The sequence below is a fragment of the Pollicipes pollicipes genome, unplaced genomic scaffold, assembly GCF_011947565.3.
Source record: "Pollicipes pollicipes isolate AB1234 unplaced genomic scaffold, Ppol_2.1 Scaffold_3087;HRSCAF=3621_pilon_pilon_pilon, whole genome shotgun sequence".
Taxonomy (NCBI): Eukaryota; Metazoa; Arthropoda; class Thecostraca; order Pollicipedomorpha; family Pollicipedidae; genus Pollicipes; species Pollicipes pollicipes.
In genome coordinates this window covers 36,684,377-36,703,339 of record NW_023596225.1, presented here as the reverse complement: position 1 = coordinate 36,703,339, position 18,963 = coordinate 36,684,377, and the positions used below count along the sequence as shown (strand labels likewise).

The 18,963-nt window shown below is 50.6% G+C and overlaps 1 pseudogene; it reads right to left on the bottom strand.

Moving 5' to 3' along the window:
* LOC119089347 (alpha-catulin-like) overlaps window positions 1-18,963 on the bottom strand; it is a 65,453-nt pseudogene that overhangs the window by 33,726 nt on the left and 12,764 nt on the right.

Genomic DNA, 18,963 nt, shown 5'->3' with positions numbered 1-18,963 from the left:
CACGTGAGCAAAATTCAATCGCGGATTGGTACGTGTTTTTGGGATTAGCTCAATATATGAAGGATAAATACTAAAGGCCCAGTGATATTTGCATTGCTAGAGTATACTTGCTGACAGGTAGTGCCACAAAGGAAACAAACGAGAGTTGCTTTTGGGGCAAGATTCAAGCTGGCTGAAACATCCTACTGACATATTTGCCATGCTTCGCTTGGTAGGAAAAGCTGGTACCAGGAGCTTAGGGCTGTTTCAAATCATGGTGCATTCCAATACATGTCTGATACATTCATTTGAGGATATTTAAAAAATCCCACTGGAAAATTCCCTGAAAAATTCATTAAGATTGCAAATTTTAGGACAATTTTTGCGTTTCAGCTTTGGGAAAAGTTTTGGTAGGTTTGGAGATTTTGTCAGTGGACTATGGCAAACACATCACTGCAATATCAACATCGAGGCCATTTCGTGTCTACTAGGCCAAGCACTTCTGACGGGTTGCTGTCGATGCGTCGTGACACGCGACCACATCGCTATCCCACTAGCAAGAAAAATGGCATGGCACCATTGCGAAACATTTTCGTTCCTTCCGTATCAAATTCCTGTATCGCAGATCTGGCCGAACACAAGACATGTCACTGCAAGCAGACCGCTTTAGCAGCGGCCTGAACACCTCAACACCATCCGCGCTTGGCTAGACGCCCCAAACGCAGTGGTCCGCTGGACTGCGATTTCCTGCATTCTGCAAGCAAACGCCGCTCGACGATGTGACATTACGCGTCAACCATTTACGCGCACGGCCGCGTTCATTCAGCGCGAATGACGTCATCCCGATGCCGCCCGCAGCGATCGCGGCGGCGTGGCTTCCGCGGCGGGCACAACTCCTGCTTGGCATGCACTGCACGTGCGCGAGACTCGTCACGCCCCGGCCGGGCTCACCTTGGAAGACGTCAGAAGCATCATGGTTGACCTTTCGAGCACCTGCCTGGCCACAGTAATCTGGGCCCGCCGTCTCTCATCCTTCAGGTCACTCTGCCGAGACCCTGCGGGCAGCAGGCGCGCCGGGTTCAGCGAGGTCAGCGGAGTCAGCCGTGGGTCAGGAGTCAGTGACTGGACGGGCAAAGGGACCCTCAGGGGCGAGACCTGCCGACAGTGCAGAAACCTGCCGCGCTGAAAATGTGTGGATCCCACACATTTCTCTGCCCAGGGCAGGCAGGCACATGCACTCAACACATATTTTCAATCATCCTCCCCGAAAGCAGCTAAGTTCAGCGGGCAGGATTGTCGCCCCCCTCCCCACCGTTTGTGGAGACACGAGTCCAAACCCATCTACCGGCCTGCTGACGTCACCACTGCAATTGGAGCGAGAGATTGCACCGCCAGCAATCGTAACATTTACACCCATCGTAAGGCGAGAAGTGTCCGACACGCTACTACCCCGACAGCACGCGAGTCGTATAATAATTCTCCGAGCACCACATAGCCATGTTACGCTGAGCTGTCCGCGCGTGCGCCGCGGGTGGCGACGATAGCGGAGCTCTCGGCAGCCCTCCCGAATTCTCGCCACGTTTCACACCTAATGCCCAGTCCGGAAACACCGGCGGCGTCGGGCGAACGCCACACAAACAGCGCGCTAAAATCCGCCGCTCGCTGGCAGTGGAACACCGCAATTGGGCGTGGTAGACGTGCCGCCCGCAGTGGTATGCTTACAGGTCTGGCGACCAGGGGCGCAGGAACTATGTTCAAGGTGGGCAGAACAAACTCCAAAACGTCAACATGACCCCCTAGTGTTAAAAGTGAGCCTCCTTCAAGCTGGAATGGACCCTTTACGAACAATGATGGGCTCTCCACAGGCCAGAATGGGTCCCATAGGATCGAAATGGGTCCTCTGCAGGACAACATAGGCCTGCCGCAGTCAATAATAGGCCCTCTTCATTTGGAATCGGCCCCCTACAGTGCGGAATGGAAACACTATGGGTTAGAACGGGCACTCTATAGTCGATAATATGCCGTCTGTAGGACAGAAACGGCCGTCTACAGGCCTGAATGAGTTCCTCTACGGGTCATAGAACGGGCTAATGAGAGGCCAGAATGAGCCCTCTACCGGCCAGAATACGCACTCTACAGCCAGCCATGGGTCCTCTACAACCGCGAAGGGGCCCTGTAGATGATGGACCTTCCACAGTCGGTAACAGGCCTTCCACATGTCAGAATGGGCCATCTACAGCCCACAAGGGCCCCTACAGGTCAAAATCGGTCCGCCACAGTCAGCAATTGCCCTCTACAGGCCAGAATGCTCTTCAGGCCAGAATGATGGGAGCTACAGCCAATAATGGACCCTCTACAGCTCGTAAGGGCCCTGTACAGACCAAAATGGGCACGCTAATGGCCAGAATGGGCCCTCAAGGGCAGAATGGGCCTTCCACAGACCAGAATGGTCACTTCACACTGAAATATGGGCCTTCTGCAGGTCAGAACGGGTCCTCTGCAGGCTCAGAAGTGCCTTCTTTTGGTCAGAATGGATCCGAAATAGGCCAGAATGGGCCTCGATAGGTCAAAATAGACTTGTACAGGCTGACATAGTCTCTTTACAGTTTGGAATAGGCACTTAACATACCAGTGTGAGCCCCCCACAGACCCTCCAAGTTGTGCGGGTAGGGGGCGTGCCCCAGCTTTTAAATGGGGGGCGGGGGAGAGCCGCCTCACTCTCCACCACCCCCTCCCTGTTTTCCGCGTCCTTGCTGATGATAGAAACGTTGCGTGTTCGAGACACACTGGCGGATGTTTTTCCGCCTCTTAACATCCACGTTGAAAAATAAAAACCGACGTAGGCTTACACCAATATGTCGATCTGTACTTTCAGAAGGTAGTGAACATCTGAAAAATAATAGCGTCGTAGCATAATCAAATAGCAACGTAAAACAACAACTTAACAGCAGAAAAATAGCAAGATAACATAATGATGGAAGACGAACACGGTGATAGCGCGCGACCCTCTCCGCCGCGCTGGGCAGGCCCACCGCGCGATCCCGGCGATTCCGACCAGGCTGCGCGGCGCCGGTCGATATGGTGCCGGGCGGCGAACGCGGCGCGGGCCGGGCGCCGCGGCGCGCAGCCGTCGCGGCGGTCACGCGGCCCGCGCTGAGCCGCCGGCACGTGAGAGGCGGGCGCTGCTGATTCAGGAATGTCCCGTCTGGCCCGGCCGCCGCGGGTCACGCTCTCGTCCTCAGGAGGAACGGAGACTGAGCGACGGCAGACCTCAGCAGATTGGTGGGCGAAGCGAATGTAACGGTCGGCCCGAGAGCTTGTCTCCATCAGTGACGTGTTGACAGTGGATGCATAAACGCAAACGTTACATGGCACAGCTCAAAAATATACATGCAATGCAAAAGTCAGCTCTAACTTTGAAACTCTGAAAGCCCATCTGCAGCATCATAAATCAGAATATGACGCCATATGCAATAAATGGACCATAAAAACATGCAATGAAATCCCGTGCCACTCATCCTATGAGATGGTGTGGGCTCATGCTATTTGTGTTACTTGCACTGATGTCTTTTCTGAACATAGCCGGAGAGGAGGTAAACCAGTGCTTACGATAACATGTTGCATCATCACAACCAAAAATCCAGCTTTTAAAGCATATTGCATGGAAGGCTCGACGGCTTATTATAAGGCTAGGAAAACCTAGTCATCGCTGTTCGCGTTGAAGCCCTTTAAGAACAATTTGCAAAGAAAACGATTGACAGTGAATTGCTCGCCGCCAACAATATGCATAATGAACCGTTTCTGAGAATAGTTATACACTTCAAACTGTGTTACGTCATTGCAAATAAAGGCGAACTGACCCCTCCTTCATCTTCGCTCCTCTCTGTCCGCCCAGTCCCCCCCCCCCTCCCCTCCGTTCCCCCCCCGCCGACTCCCGTGTGACTCGGGTGCAGCGGCAGTCGCACCCCGCCACCGCTTGCCGCGCCACATTTCCTCGGCCGAAATGATGTATGCTAAGCCGCACAATGCTTCATTTCGGAGCTGGCCGTTTACGCCGCGTCGTCGACTGCGAATGTATTCACGATGCCAGCGGGCACGCTGCCGAGAACACGGCGGCCAGCCGGGGACGCGGAGCACGAGGAGGTGCAGCGTGAGCGTGCTGCAGGACGTGCTGAAGTAACACGTGACGTGTAGTGCTGACCATAGGCCTCACAAAGTGAGCTTCTCTTTGCCGATAGCGAAGCATGACGTCAGTGTCGAGCTTCAGACGTCATGATTCGGTCGCTGATTTATAGTTCCTGGAGTCATCATTTTCGAATTATGAGCAAGGGCTTTGCAGATCACAGCAAAACGTTCAGTGCACATGCATGGACAGTGAAACGTCTAAATTGAAAAAAACAACCCGGAAAGTTACATTTGATGTCTTAAGCAATGATATGCTGTCATCAGGAGCGGCGCCACAGAGGGGAGGGACAGCGGGAGACGTCTCCCTCTATCATGGGACAGGGAGGACAGTCCCTCCTTCCCAACAGCCTTCTTGCGGGAAAAATAAATATTATTCACATAAAAATTTCCACTAACGAGCCATATTCCCAATTTTCACCAAAATACAGGTATCTCCCACCGGTAGGATTAGGCATTGCTACAAAGCTAGTGCGACTACAAAAGACCGCTCGGCGATATTCCCCTATACCGATCCTGCACATTCACTACCCCTTTCATGCCTAGATTTTAAAACCGGATTAGGAGGTGATTAGATCATGACGTGCCTGCAGCCTAGGAATATAAATCATTCTCAAGGGGGAAAGTGAAAACCAATATTGAAAATATTGATTTTAAGTGCACGTTCTTCTATGCAATATTCCTTATCACAGGTACTTTTCGTGCGCTTTCCACCAATGCCCACGCCGCGCTATCACCACCTCTGCTGTCATGTTTTTTCCCAGAAGCTTTAGAAACAAATATATGAGCCAGGCTGTTTTGTGTAAGTTTTTTGTTTACTGCGCACCTTGAGTCATTTAAGTGCCTATAAGTACCTCTCATGATAGCGTCAGGATATCATGCGTTCGTCATTCATTATCATGATCGAGGAATCACAATTTGCGTAATCTTGAGGAGTTGTGCTGCTGAAATTATATTCTAATCCACTACTATCATGTCTTCGAACAACCGTCTTTCAAATAGCTTTGGTGTGATAGAGTTTCGATTTGAAATGAAGACAATTGGAATGAAGATCTCAGCCAGGCTCAGCCGGAGGACGTCCCGTCCCCCCCCCCCCGTAGTACCATCGGTTTTCTACTCGGGGGAAATTTTGAAATTCGAACCGTCACTGCGCTGGCCTAGATTAGACTGAGGTCAAAGTCTAGAAGTTTGAACTCTCATAACTTGCTCAGGTAAGGACATGTTAGGTGAATATTGCTGAAGCGTTCCGTTATGTGCTTCATCTGCATTTACTGCTTGTGTTGAATCTTTGTGTGTGTGTGTGTGTGTGTGTGTGTGTCATTGGGGCTTTACGACGCACCCAGCTGCTATGGCTATATGGCGTCGCCTGCCTCTCACCCTGGCAGGAAGGGCGGGCACCGCGGGGAATCGAACCCCGTACCTCTGGTTTCCCAGATGCGCAGTGGTTAACGCAGACGCGTTAACCACTACACTACCGGCACCCCTGTGTTTAATCTTTAAACATTATATGGTCTTATTACCTGTAGCGGAATGGCTTTCAATGAGCATTTCGGCAGCGTCTGGGTGAACCGGCAGAAATCAAACCAAGAGCCTTAGTCCTAAGTGACTGTGTCCGTATTTTCTGCATGACTGCCAATCAGATAAAAGCTTAATACGCTTTCCATCTTCCGGCATTTTTTCATCTGGATCCCCTGAGGATTTGGTCACTGGCCCGAGGAAATGGTGCAGAGAATTTCGCCGGAATTACGTCGTTTAATTTTTACGGCGCGCTAAAAAATATTTAATGGGCTACAAACATAGGCGTAGGAGCGTTTCAAAAAATAGGGCGAGGCAGGCTCAGGGTGCACTTTAGGAACTTTTTTCTGTAAAGCGAGCCCGATGACCAGGCGGGGGGGGGGGGGGGGGTAGGGACGGCGGTTGTTACTGCTCTTTATTCAAATGTTATGTCTGCTATGCAAGATCTGGTTCTAGAGCTGTTTCTCACTGGTGCACAGTCTTGCCTATTCGACACATCTGTGATAATAACCAATTTCATAATCAATCAATCACCTGTCTTGATTTACAATGGTTAGTTGACTCTTCCTAAACCGATAGAATTCAGTAGCCTTGTCAAATTGTTTTGTCTGGGTTCAAAAGACAATGAGGAGATTGTGAAGGTAGATTGTAGATAGACATGTTTGACCCAAATTTGAAAATGAAAATTTAATTGCAGATAGAGTGATCAGCAATGTGTATTAACATGGCCAAGCCATGTTTGTCTGAAAATGTTCACCATTCAGTCAGAATCGATTAGTGATACAATTTATGTAACGCGTTTTTTAACATGCGCGCTCGCAACTCTTAGCAACAAAACCGCGATACCAGACGCTGCAGTCTCCTTAGCCCGCGGAGCGTTAGCCCAGTAGCTAATATTTAGCCGTGGCCCCCGGGTGGGCGAAAACGATGACGCTTCTGAAATGATTACTTTTAAACACTGTAATCGACTAGTAATACAAGTTATGTGATGTAATTTTGAGCATGCGCACTCGAACATCTTAGAAACACAACCCTCGACCCCAGGCGTTGCAGCCTCCGTAGGCCGCGCAGCGTCGATCTAGCAGCTAATATCAAGTTGTGGCCAACGTGTGGGTGAAAATGACGACGCTTCTGAAAACATCCTTGAACGTTTCATGACATCCGGTCTTGCATTTAGAAGGCAGTCTGAGCGCATATTTCACGTGTGCAATATTTAGAATGATGAAAGGGACGGATTGGCCCTTAAAGCACCGCGGAGTGGGGTTGGAATCTGGTGGTTGAGCTGGAAGGGTGAAGGTAAAACTCCATTTTGCGTGTTTTTGCAGCTATTTATCTCTCCAGAATATAGATTAACATAAGAGCATATGTTATGTTATTAACATATATACATAATATATTAACATAATAACATAACATATTAACATATGTTATGTTATTAGCATAACATAACATTAAAATAAGACGGCGCCCGCCGTCTGGTGGCACTTGCAATGACCGAAACTTTTCGGTTTTACGGAAGTTGCAACCCAGATCATCCTTGTTCTTGCTCTCGAGGTTGCGGGCGGGCATGTTCAAGTATTTTGATGTGATTTGTTTCAAAAATGCGTTCTGAAAAAATGAACGTTCTCAGGCAAACATGGCATAGCCTTCCTCGTTTTTAAAGCTCATTACGTCCCACCCTATTCAACAATAAAAAGACACCCATTTACTCATCAATAATAAGACCCCTTTTTCCTTGTGGGCAAGGGGCCTCCCGAGTAGAACACCAGGGGTACATTACCATTTCCGGACAAGAGCTGAAGGGCAATTCCGTTCCATCGCAAAGTGTCTTCTGGCTGTCATTCTGGTGGCACGGGAGGGGGATCTCCTGGTCGATCCGGAGGCCACTAAAATGATATGTCACATCACGTTGTTCCCATCCCTGACACAGGAGGCCTTCTGACCCGTGTATTTGGCTCTGAATCAGCATAGGAACCCCCATTGACGCAACAACATCCCTGATTACTGCAGGTGGTCCGATGGTTGTCACACAGACTCCAGTTCCGTGTTTTTCTGTGTTCTTCAGAGATATTGATTTATCACTGACTGTAGATTGTAGATGAAATGAGGTTCCTAATTCGTATGAACATGGCTAACCGATGTTCGTCTTAAAATGTTTAATATCCTGTCAGAGTTGATCACTGATAAGAAAACTACGTAATATGGTCTCGAACACGCAAGCTCGCAAGTCATAGCAATAACAGCTTTGACGCCCGGCGTTGCAGTCTCCAAGCCGTGTGGCGTAGGCCTTGCGGCTGTAACACTAAACGATGGCCAATGAGCAAGCGAAAAAGATGACGCATCTTAAGGGAGGTGGCGGGTGAACTAGGTAAATCGGCATGCATGTTAAACGTAGTGCGAAGGTAATCCAAATGCAACCTGAAAAGTGGCGGGGGGGGGGGCAGTTAACATTGCTGCCCCCCGCCTTGAGAAGTGGGAGGGGGACATGGCCCTCTGGCCTCCCTGTTCCTACGCCCATGGTTACAAATGACTCCCACCAGTCGGCAAGGATTTTCAATGCGTACTGTACATGAAAACTCACTTGAAATGTGCTTTGCCTGAAGTCCATTGTGTTTCAACATGTGACGTTTGTCCCGGAAGAGACACGATTCCACTCATTCCTGCCTTATTTTCCAGCTCCTAACACTTGTATCCAGGTTACGCAGAAGCTGTGTACACCAGCCTTTCGGAGACACCCAGGCGCAGCGGCACCAGAGAAGGGAGGAGGAACCGCGTTTTCCCGTTTGCCAAAGGGCAAATACAGTCCTCGGTGGCCTTATTCGCACCTCTCCCCCTGTCCGTTCTCCGCAACGTGAGGCGCAGCGCGCTGGAACTCATCCCTGAAGTCACCACACTTGACCGTCTTCCCATGGCCCTGCCGGCGAGTTCACCCACAGTTGAATGCGCCCTCGGTCTGCGGCAGGAACTTATAGCTTGCTTTGCTTTATGGCGACGCAGAGGAAGGATCGACCCAGCAGCAGCGTATTATGTGCTCGCCTTCGCCTGAACCAAATGCATCCAGTTCATGCGTCGCTTCCGCCAGTCCAAACGCATCAAATCAAAGAACGTTTGGCTGCGCTCAGGACCGCACAAGACGAGGTGTTGGTGGACATCTGAAAGGAGCATGTAAACCTTGCGATGAGAATCACATAGTTCAGCGTGGGACAACGTGTCGTTGGGATGCCTCCTTGACACCGTAATAAAAGGCCACATCCACTCTCTGTTAGGGTTTTTCCATAAACAGGAAACAAATTTGGAATTAATCAACCAAGCCAAAGGGTAGATGCGGGGTAAAAATACATGAAACATCACCCTGCTAGATTTTTGTCACAGTGCATACATACGTTTACACACTTACGCATTATATGGCGAACTGATTTGGATGCTAATAAATCAAATAACATACACTGTGCTGAGAAGAAACTACGACACTGGGATAATATGATCTCCGCCGGCACGGAGCAACGGACGTCCGCTCACGTTGGGAGGACGAGGGGATTATAGCCATTAGGATTATGTCTTTCCAATCAACGCCAAAAAGGATTAATGTTAAATTTCCAGAAATCTCTGAGTCTCATCCCCTACCCCCCCCCCCCCCCTCCCCCGGTTCCCGCACCCATGGCCAACGGTGGTGTACCTCAAGATATATGAGGAGTTTCCATAACACAGATCATTTACGGCACCGCCGATTATTAAGCCCATGATTCTTCGGCCATTTCCTTTTATTGATGTGTCGTGATGGTATTATGACCGCGTCCCCCTCCCTGTCAAAAATCGGTGGCGCCGCCCCTCACTTTCGGCCTAAGAGACGCACGCACGCCACAGGAATCATGTCGTTGTCTCCTAAATGTAATTCTCAATTAAGAAAATAATTCAACTTGCGCCCGAGTTGAAATCATGTTCTGCTTACCAGTAAGATGAGCAAACTCCACCATTTCTTGGCCGAACTGGCTAAAGGCTTTGACGAACTCGGTGAAGTTTGTAACGCTCTCCAGACGGGTGAGTGTGCGGACCGCCTGCGAACAGAGAGCCCCCTGTCAGATGAGCACAACCCATACACGGAGGTGCAAGAGGTGTAGACGGTTGCCCCACTGACGTGGGGCAACCATCTACACCCCATGTCAGTGGGGCAACCGTCTAAGCGTCAACATTTGCATTCCATTTTTTAACTTTGGCACCATGACCAGATCACGGGTCAACACAAATTTGTAGCATTAGTGTAAAAAGTCATCAGGTGCTGAACGGTGCCTCCGTGTCAAAGTCAGTGTCCCGAACGGTATAAAACCAGCGTAGTGCGTTCCTATCTCCGGAGAGCCTCGAAACTCTACTCTGATTGGGCACGGCTGCGCATTGTCCTGAAGCGTATCAAGCCAGTCCTCAAGCCGTAAATAATGGCTATTCCAACAAAACCACAGCATGAAAGCACCAACTTCATGTTGCGATATCAAACAAGAACAAGCAAATTCCAACGTCAAGTCAATGAGATCATACTGTTCAATCGGAATCAAATTTCTGATGGCTATTGGACAGACGAGCGTGTCTTGAAGAAAAGAGTACCAAATCGGTCAACCAGGAAGACAGGATAACACTGATCATGTCTTAGTCGCCTAACTCATCATGAAAAATAGCCTTACAGCCAAATCTGACGTTTTAAAACACACCAATGTAGTTTGCAAGTTTTGTTGCGACTTAAGAGATTGGAGAATCCTGAAGCGGTCAAACCATGTTGCCAGTATCACTACACTCTCAAGACGGTTAATCACGCTCTCGGCTAACGTCGCCCCAAAAGAACATATCGGGCAGGAGCACCGCCGGAACAGCACCTAAAACGACCTCACTGGGAACACTGCCATCAACACGATCAAATCAAATAGAAATAGCCTTAATTTTCTGTAGGCTGTCATAATCAAAACATCGTTCCAAGAGCCCAACAAGCAAGCTTAGCTCTCAGTCACCTTTCACTTTATTTATGCATGACTGGCGTAATCATCATAGACGGTGTGCATCATTGTCAGCACGTGTTTTACCGTTTGAGTCATTATGCTTTCTTAAGCGTCAACCATCCTATTTAAATTTTGTACAATTTGGCGACCAACGTTGATTTCGTCATAGTTTGTAGTTTGTGCATGTACACACACACCTTGCATAGTGCCTCAACCAATCCTCCAGCACAATCTCCATGATGTCGGGCATAATTTACAGACACCGTTAAATAATGTGTAGCACGAACGGGAGCATTTCGTATAACGCATTGGACTTCAGTGTCCATCATTCAGCCAGCTATGAACCGAGCTGAGCATATCTGCAACATATGGGACACTTGGACGGCGTGATCAAATTTATGGGAATGTTTTACCTAGGACGTGACTATCTCATAAAGTCTAAAAAAGCCCGAAGAGGAGGAACAGTGCAGCATCACAGAACATATACATTTTGGATGCGTAAACATAGCTTACCTGAAATAATTCAATTTCGGAAAACTAGTATTTTCCTTCATCTAAAATACTTTTAGTATTGGTATGAAGCATTTCATTCAATTGTTGAACAGTGCCACGGTTCTCTAGTTTCATGGTTTGTGAGCGGATATGTAATGAAAGGTCACTTATTCATAACTTGACACAATTCTTCACTTACTTTCCCTTTTCATGTCTCACTCACATTCCACAAAAACATCGCATGTCGCGCCCACAGATGATAGTTGAAGCGAAGTTTCATTGCAGCATTCAATTCACAGCAGAAATGTCCTCAAGACCTTCGCTTCTTCTCGAGTTTGGCATAACAGCTATGGTGGCCAGGTCCAGTCCCCATCTGCTCCCTTTAAATTCCGCCATCCCAAAGCTACTGAACCCAGCTGACGTCAGTCGACAAAGCCAACAGAAGCCGCCGGACCTACAGTCCTCCTAACCCGCCTGTCAGCGTCGAAGGCCGCCACCGTCGTCGCCGGCGCGAGCGGCCAGGCGCCGTTACGACCACCGGCTGCCGGCCGCTGCCCGGCCGTACCGCCGGATGGAAACGGCCGAGACCCGCCGCGGGACGCCGTGGGGTCTTGCCGTTCAGGGGCGGGGCGCCACTTAGTCACCGGCGGCGGCCTGAAGCGGTGCATCCGGCGCCGGCGTTGTAAAGGAGCTGTCGGCGGCCCTGTCAGCCGTGCTGTTGGCGGAGAGGAACCGCCGGAGGCGCTGTCGAAGGGACTGTCGATGGCGCTGTCAGCAGCCGTGTCGATGAGGAACCGCCGGAGGCGCTGTCGAAGGGACTGTCGATGGCGCTGTCAGCAGCCGTGTCGATGAGGAACTGCCGGAGGCGCTGTCGAAGGGACTGGCGGCGGCGCTGTCAGCAGCCGTGTCGATGAGGAACGGTCGGAGGGGCTGTCGGGGAGATCGGCGGCGGCGTTGTCAGCAGGTCTATCGACGAGGGTCTACCAGAGGCTTTGGTGTAGGGGCTGTCGGTGGTGCTGTTGAGAGAATGCCGGAGTTACTCCAAAAGCGTTTTCAAGTCACTCAGCGAGTGCCCAAATCAAAGCTTCCGTTAGTGGAACTGTCCGAGTCACCGTCGGTGGAAGTGTACGAGTCACTGTCGACGGGACGGTACGAGTCACTGCCGGCAGGGGTGACCGAGTCACTGTTAGTGGGAGTGTCCGGGTCACCGTCGGTGGGAGTGGCCGAGTCACTGTCGGCGAGAGTGTGCCGAGTCACTCTCGGCGGGGATTGTTCGAGTCGCTTTCGGCGGCTGCACAGCTGCCAGCAGTAGGACCTCGCTGACACTGACGGGTCTGCCCGTCACTTGTCCGGAGAGCGCTCCAGTCGGACGCCAGAGCAGCGATGCCCTCTTCCGCGGCCGGAAAACGCGACATCGCGCCTGGCTGGCGGCGGCGCCCAGACACAAATCGGTCCGCCGGAAGCCGCCACTTCCGGGCCGGTGCGGCGACTGCCATCGGCGGCGGGCCCGCTCGGCGAGTCAGCCCGCCGCCGAAAGCCCTCAGGGCAGATCGACGGAGCGCGGAGGCTCGACGACCCTCGAGCGAGCCGGGTGGATCGGCGAGGATGCCGGCCGGCCGCCATCGCGGCTGCCGGAGGACACGATGTGAGGGGGGGAGGGGGGTCACCGGCCGAAGATAGATGGAGGTGGTGTCGCCGGAAAAAGAATAATGGCTGAGGATTCACCAGCTACGCAGAATGAGAGAGGAGACCTCACGAGAGGGAAAGGAGCGACGGATGAATTTCCAGGGGAGAGGGAGGCGGGTGTAAATTATCAGCCATGTGCAAGACGAAAGGAGACGTCCCCAGTGAAAAGGCCCCCAGAGGTAAGATATCTAGGTGCAAGAAATATTGTCAGCACACCACATGAGCACACCAGAAGATATCGCCAGGGAGTATAGCTGTATATGAGCCACTATCACCAACAAGCAAGCACCAGCTTGCCATGAACGTAAGATACAGCAAACGAGTCAACCAGAAAGAAAATATCTGAAGGACCAAAAGAAGCTTCTCGTGCATTACGGATTGCATTCAGAACATCTGTATGACCTTCAACCTTCAGTGACCGCCTTAATGCTGGCCGTAGACACACTGCCTCTCCGCCAAGTCTGTGCCCTCCACTGCATCCTGTCTCTCGGCGAGGCCCGTGCCCTCCACCACACCCCACCTCTCCGCCAGGTTCGTGCCCTCCACTACATCCTGTCTCTCTGCGAGGCCCGTGCCCTCCACCGCACCCCGTTCCCCGCCGTGGCGTGACGGAGCGGCGCCGCCGGCTCGCCGAGTCTCACCTGTGGCGCGGTATTTACGCCGGGCCAGGCCGCGCCCCGCCCTCACCACGGGCCACTGCCGCGCGTCCGCCCCGTTGGACGGCCGCGATGAATGCGCCAGTTCAGCGGGCCGCGAGGCGGGCGCGCGTCGATTACGGCGAACGATATGGCCTCACAGTGGATCAGCTGATCGTTACTGCCTGCGGTCACGCTCGGTAAGAGTGCTTTTACGGCCGTGTGGTGGTGGGGATCGCGGAGCTTCAGGTGGTGGGAGCGGCGTGGTGCCCGCCAGAGTAGGTAGCGATGCAGGGCTATGGCGGAAGGCTGGCCGGCTGCGGAAACTGTAGGCGAACGTGCCGTGGTTCCTCAAGCGATTCGTTTTAGAGGCGTTCATAATGCATGTACCTTTGAGTGATGGTTGAAATACAGAGTAGTCGCGCATAACTTGTGTTGTAAATGCTGGCCATGGCTTCCATGCAGCATGACTGACTGTGAAAATATGAGTGCGCTATGCAACGCGATGACGAGACCATCTTTGGCAGGTAAATGCTTCTGCCACTTGCCTGAAAAGCACAATGATATGTGCTGTGGCCAGTCGTGTGCAGATGCTCTATCTAGTTCCACACAGCTTTGCCACCGCTGACATCCATTGTCACCTATTGTACGAAATCATAAAGTTTATTCAACATCGCTGACTGTAGTGTGGACACCAGTGCCAATTCCTTGTAAGTTATCTGCACTTTCATACAGTCCAGTCTCTCTGTCCGCAGGGCAAAGGATAGAAGTGCAGGACGAAAGGGCTGAAAATCTACATGACAGTGGCTGACCGCTTCGTGGTGCCTGACGAGCCGCTGTTAAACAGGCGACGAATGTCCGCCGAGTGTGTCAAGTGTCAGCCGTAGCTGGGACTGCCGGCTGACAGCCGCCGGGCCGGCGGGCCGCCCTGTTGACAACCATCGCCGCCAGCCGCGCGGCGTCGCCAAATCTCCCACGAGAAGCGCGCTATCGAACGGCCCGGCAACCCATCCCGCCGGGCTGTCTGCGACGGTGTCGACGGACGGTGTCGACGGACGCAGCTGCGCCCGTGCTTTTACAGCTCGCGGCGCGCCGCTGCTGGCCGGTAATTACCCGTCGGCGGTGGGACTGGCCGCTGTCGGCAACTTGACTGTCAGCGGAGGGACGGGCCCCTGTCGGCGGGGGGGACTGGCCGCTGTCGGCAAGGTGGCTGGCCGCTGTCGGCAGGGGGACTGGCCCCTGTCGGCGGGGGTCTGGCCTCTGTCGGCGGAGGGGCTGGCCGCTGCCGGCGGAGGGACTGGCCCTTGTCGGCGGGGGTCTGGCCTCTGTCGGCAGAGGGACTGGCCACTGTCGGCAGGGGAACTGGCCGCTGTCGGCAGGAGGACTGGCCCCTGTCGGCGGGGAGACTGGCCCCTGCCGGCAGGGAGACTGGCCGCTGCCGGCAGCGGGACTGGTCGCTGTCGGTAGCGGGACAGGCCATTGTCGGCAGCGGTACTGGCCACTGTCGGCAGCGGTACTGGCCATTGTCGGCAGCGGTGCTGGCCACTGTCGGCAGCGCGACCGTTTGGCGCCCGCCGCCGACGCATCGAACCTCCTCAATTCCGCCGCAAATTCGATCACGCTGCGCTGTCCAAGCACGACACTCGACAAACGAGTTCGTCGAAGCGGGGGTGCCGCCGAGACCGCCATCAGGCTCGTAACGATCTAAGAGTGGCACCGCTGCGTGGGATGGCAGACCGCGGCACGTGCATCTGGCATACGTGATGAGTATGCCGGTGTGTTTGCCGGTGTGTGGGTAATGGACACTATGATTAATACTCACGCTAGGTAGAGTCACCAACTTGAACTCATACCTCAGGCTTGGTATGCTGCCATTACCAGGTACGAAAAATACAGTCAGATTTTAGGTAAATCTGGCACCTTGCAGGTACCCTACTAATAATGCGAATTAACGTTGCCGTGGTTTCTGAATTGGCATTATTCTTAGAGTATCCCAAAATATCAAAAGCACATGCGTTAAAGTTTTAGGCATTGGTATTGCAGGGTACACCGCGCGCCACAGTCAAAGTAAATTAAATGCATAAAATGGAAATATCGGAAACTTTACAAAGGCTTACAATTACGCAGCCTATCAATAATTGTTCAAGAAGACTTCGTTTGCAGGGATGATCCGTAACGCATATCGCTGCTATTTAATGCTTTAAAACGACTGCAACATTTTATAAGTTCCAACAGGGTTTGGACGATAAGAGCTGAAAGTGACTCTGATCGATTACTTGCATGCTCCGAATGGTTCTCGGCTTCGCTCTTCTGCAGGCGGGATGGACTCCAGTTTACCGGAATGAGGAAGTTGAGCAGAAAAGTACCGAGTTCTTGTCCGTGAGGTGTAGTGTGGTGAACGTGCACTGCCCCCTTAAAACCGTATCTCCCCGTCATCATTCTCGCCGTCCATGGCTTTAGGATAGCGCTGGCCTGCGACAGCTGATGCAGAAGCGCGATGGCGCGTATCGAGTATGGTGCGAATATCGGGCCATAACACCACTTAACACAAACACAACGACCTATCGCCTTACCAGGACATCGGAACCGCACGAAAGGCCGCTTTTCGAGGTCGAGGTGTACTTTCTTGTGCGATGCCATGCCATTTGTGCTGGTTTCTGGCGAGGCGTTAAAAAACTTTTCTGAGCAGCCAGCGAAAAGAGATGGGGGGGGGGGGGGGGGCACTGATGACCTGTTCACGGGAAAGGTTGACGACTTCAACCAGCACTTCGCTTCCGTCGGCCCACCCATCGCTGCTATGTGGCAGGGGCAGACTTGGCGGTTCCTTCCTCCACCAAGGCCACTATGTGTGACCATTGCCAGTCTGAGCGTGCGTCCCACATCTTTGCCCGAACTATTGAGGGCTATGAACGAACTGCCATCATCCAGGGTAGTGGGCTTGATCGCGTTTCCCTTGCATGCCTTGGGTAAATATTTCCCTGTTATTGGACCACATTTTCTTCATCTCATTAACAACTCTTTCGCCTCTCATATTTTTCTCGATCCCTGACAGGTTGTCTTCGTCACCCTTTTTCACAAATCTGGCCTTCGTGCCATCGGTAGTAATTTCAGACTTATATCAATTTTGTCTGTGCTATCCAAAATATGTGAAAGTCTTGTGCTGTCGGCTGACACCTGTCGTCCCACCCCGATACCCACGATCTTGTAGCTCTATCACAGTATGCTTACAGACCTTGCCACTCAGCACGTTGTCCTCTCATTGGCGACGTTGAGTGGGCAGTACGCCGAATTGACGCTGAGCACATTGTCGCCGTCATTGATCTAATTCATGCTTTTGACAGTGTCGACCACGGCGTCTTTCTGACGAAGCTGCAGTGGTACAGCATTGATCCGAAGTCGGTTGGAGAGTTACGCTGCTGGTCGGCAGCAGGTGGTAACAGCCAGTTGTCTCTCTCTCCCTCTCTGGTGTTGACTCAAGTTGTCCCTCCTTGGTGTGTCATACGCTCTTCGGTACCTTCTTGAACAACCTTCCATCTCATCTCCCTCACGGACGACTCGTGTCGTCGCGTCGTGTAATAATTCTGCATACCGAAACGAAATTGACAAAGGTTTCAAACATCTTTCATTAACAGTTTTATTTGCAGTGAGCGGTTATGCTCAGCTGAATGCAAGAGGCCCTCCTTTAGCTTTACAATAACAACATACTTTGGTGGTGATGCTCCGTGGATGGAAAAAATTGCATGCTTTTATCCAATGTCACTTTTGTGTGTTTCATTCACGCATTCAATTTACATTTGTTGATGGAAAATATGCCTTCTCTCCAATGTTCTCCCTAAGAACCTGAGGCTTTGGAGCCGTTGATTTCGCGGGCCCAAGCTAGTGTTTAGGACGGTGTTTGACGTCTCTATTATGCCGCGTGTACAGTTGCTGCATTTTTATAGTTTGAAATGTAATTAATAAAGGGAACGTCGAAGCAGTATCAAGCCCTTATTGTATGCCTGCTATATGAACATATTACGTCATATACACACATTATATATATATACACACACACAGACACATACATACATATATATATATATATATATATATATGAAAAAATATAAATTTATATATATATATAAATATAAATTTATATATATATATATATATATATATATATATATATATATATATATATATATATGAAAAACAGTTCGTGCAAAATCATTGATGTACTCGTCCATTTGTACATTCTTACGTTTCGAGATCTTTTCTCATCATCGGAAAAATATGGCTGGAGAAAAAAACGAGTTGTGAGCTTTTAAGCATACAAATTGTGTACCACTATTTTCAGAACATTCTTTCATACCCAGAAGACGATGGAGGTAAGACCAAATTGAAACGACACAAAATCCTATTGTTACTTTCGCACATATTGAATGTACCCACATAAAACTGCGCGACCAGCCAGTCAAGACAGGCGGTTTTACCAAAGGGTATGGAGAGCAGCTAGTGAATCACGAGCTGGAGCGGAGGAAGAAGGCGCGTGATATCCTTAACATAAAGACAACGGCTTTAGGAAAGTAGTTGCGGGTATGTTGCCCTGCACATGAACTAAAATTTGAAGTGTTTGACAAACTTGACGTGACAGAAGGTGATTCTGGACGCCTTATAAAAATATAATTTTGAGAAAGCTCTCGAAGCTCCATGGCAAACGCAGAGTATTACCGGAAACTGCAGATAGTTACGTCAAATTACCACACCACAACCTCATCGAAAAAAGAAGAGTTACTTAATTTTGGGCATAATTGCCATATTTTGACGAAATGCGAAAACCTTAAGAAGAAAGTAGAACTAGAAACGTTTTCCAGGAGATCATGAAGGTGGGAAAAGATGACAGGGTTGTCGTGAACAAGGATCAAAAGAACAGCTTATGAGGGGAAAGCACGAAAAAGCGTGGAAATAACTGGAGCGAGACATTTGCATTAGCACTCGGGACGGCGGCAAAGAAACTTCGAGAAAAGGAGGATATCATTATTCGGCGAGCGAACACATCATCGCTTTGCGCAATACTTGACGAGAATAAATATTATGAGAAGTTTAAAGATATCTTGAACGACGACAAGAAATTCCATCGCATCACAAAAGAGCCAGCAGACAAAACTCAGGACTAAGCTTAACAAAATGATTACTGCTTCCAGTGCCGTTGTTGATAGCATACACTTGCCTAGTATAACCGGTGAATTTGCGCCTGTTTCTGCTCACAGGTCTGTAAAAATTCACAAAAATGGCAATCCATTCGTCCAATGATTTCGCAGATCCTTCAGCAACTTATAAAATTCAAACCATCTAGATGGTCTTTTGTTCTCATATCCTTCCATATCCTATGGCTTATCGTCAAAGGATCAGTTTACTGGTATCGTGCAATGTTGCGCACCCGAGGGCCTGATAGCAACTCTGACTGTTGAAAATCTATTAACAAAAGTATCAAATTAAACAATAAGCCACTT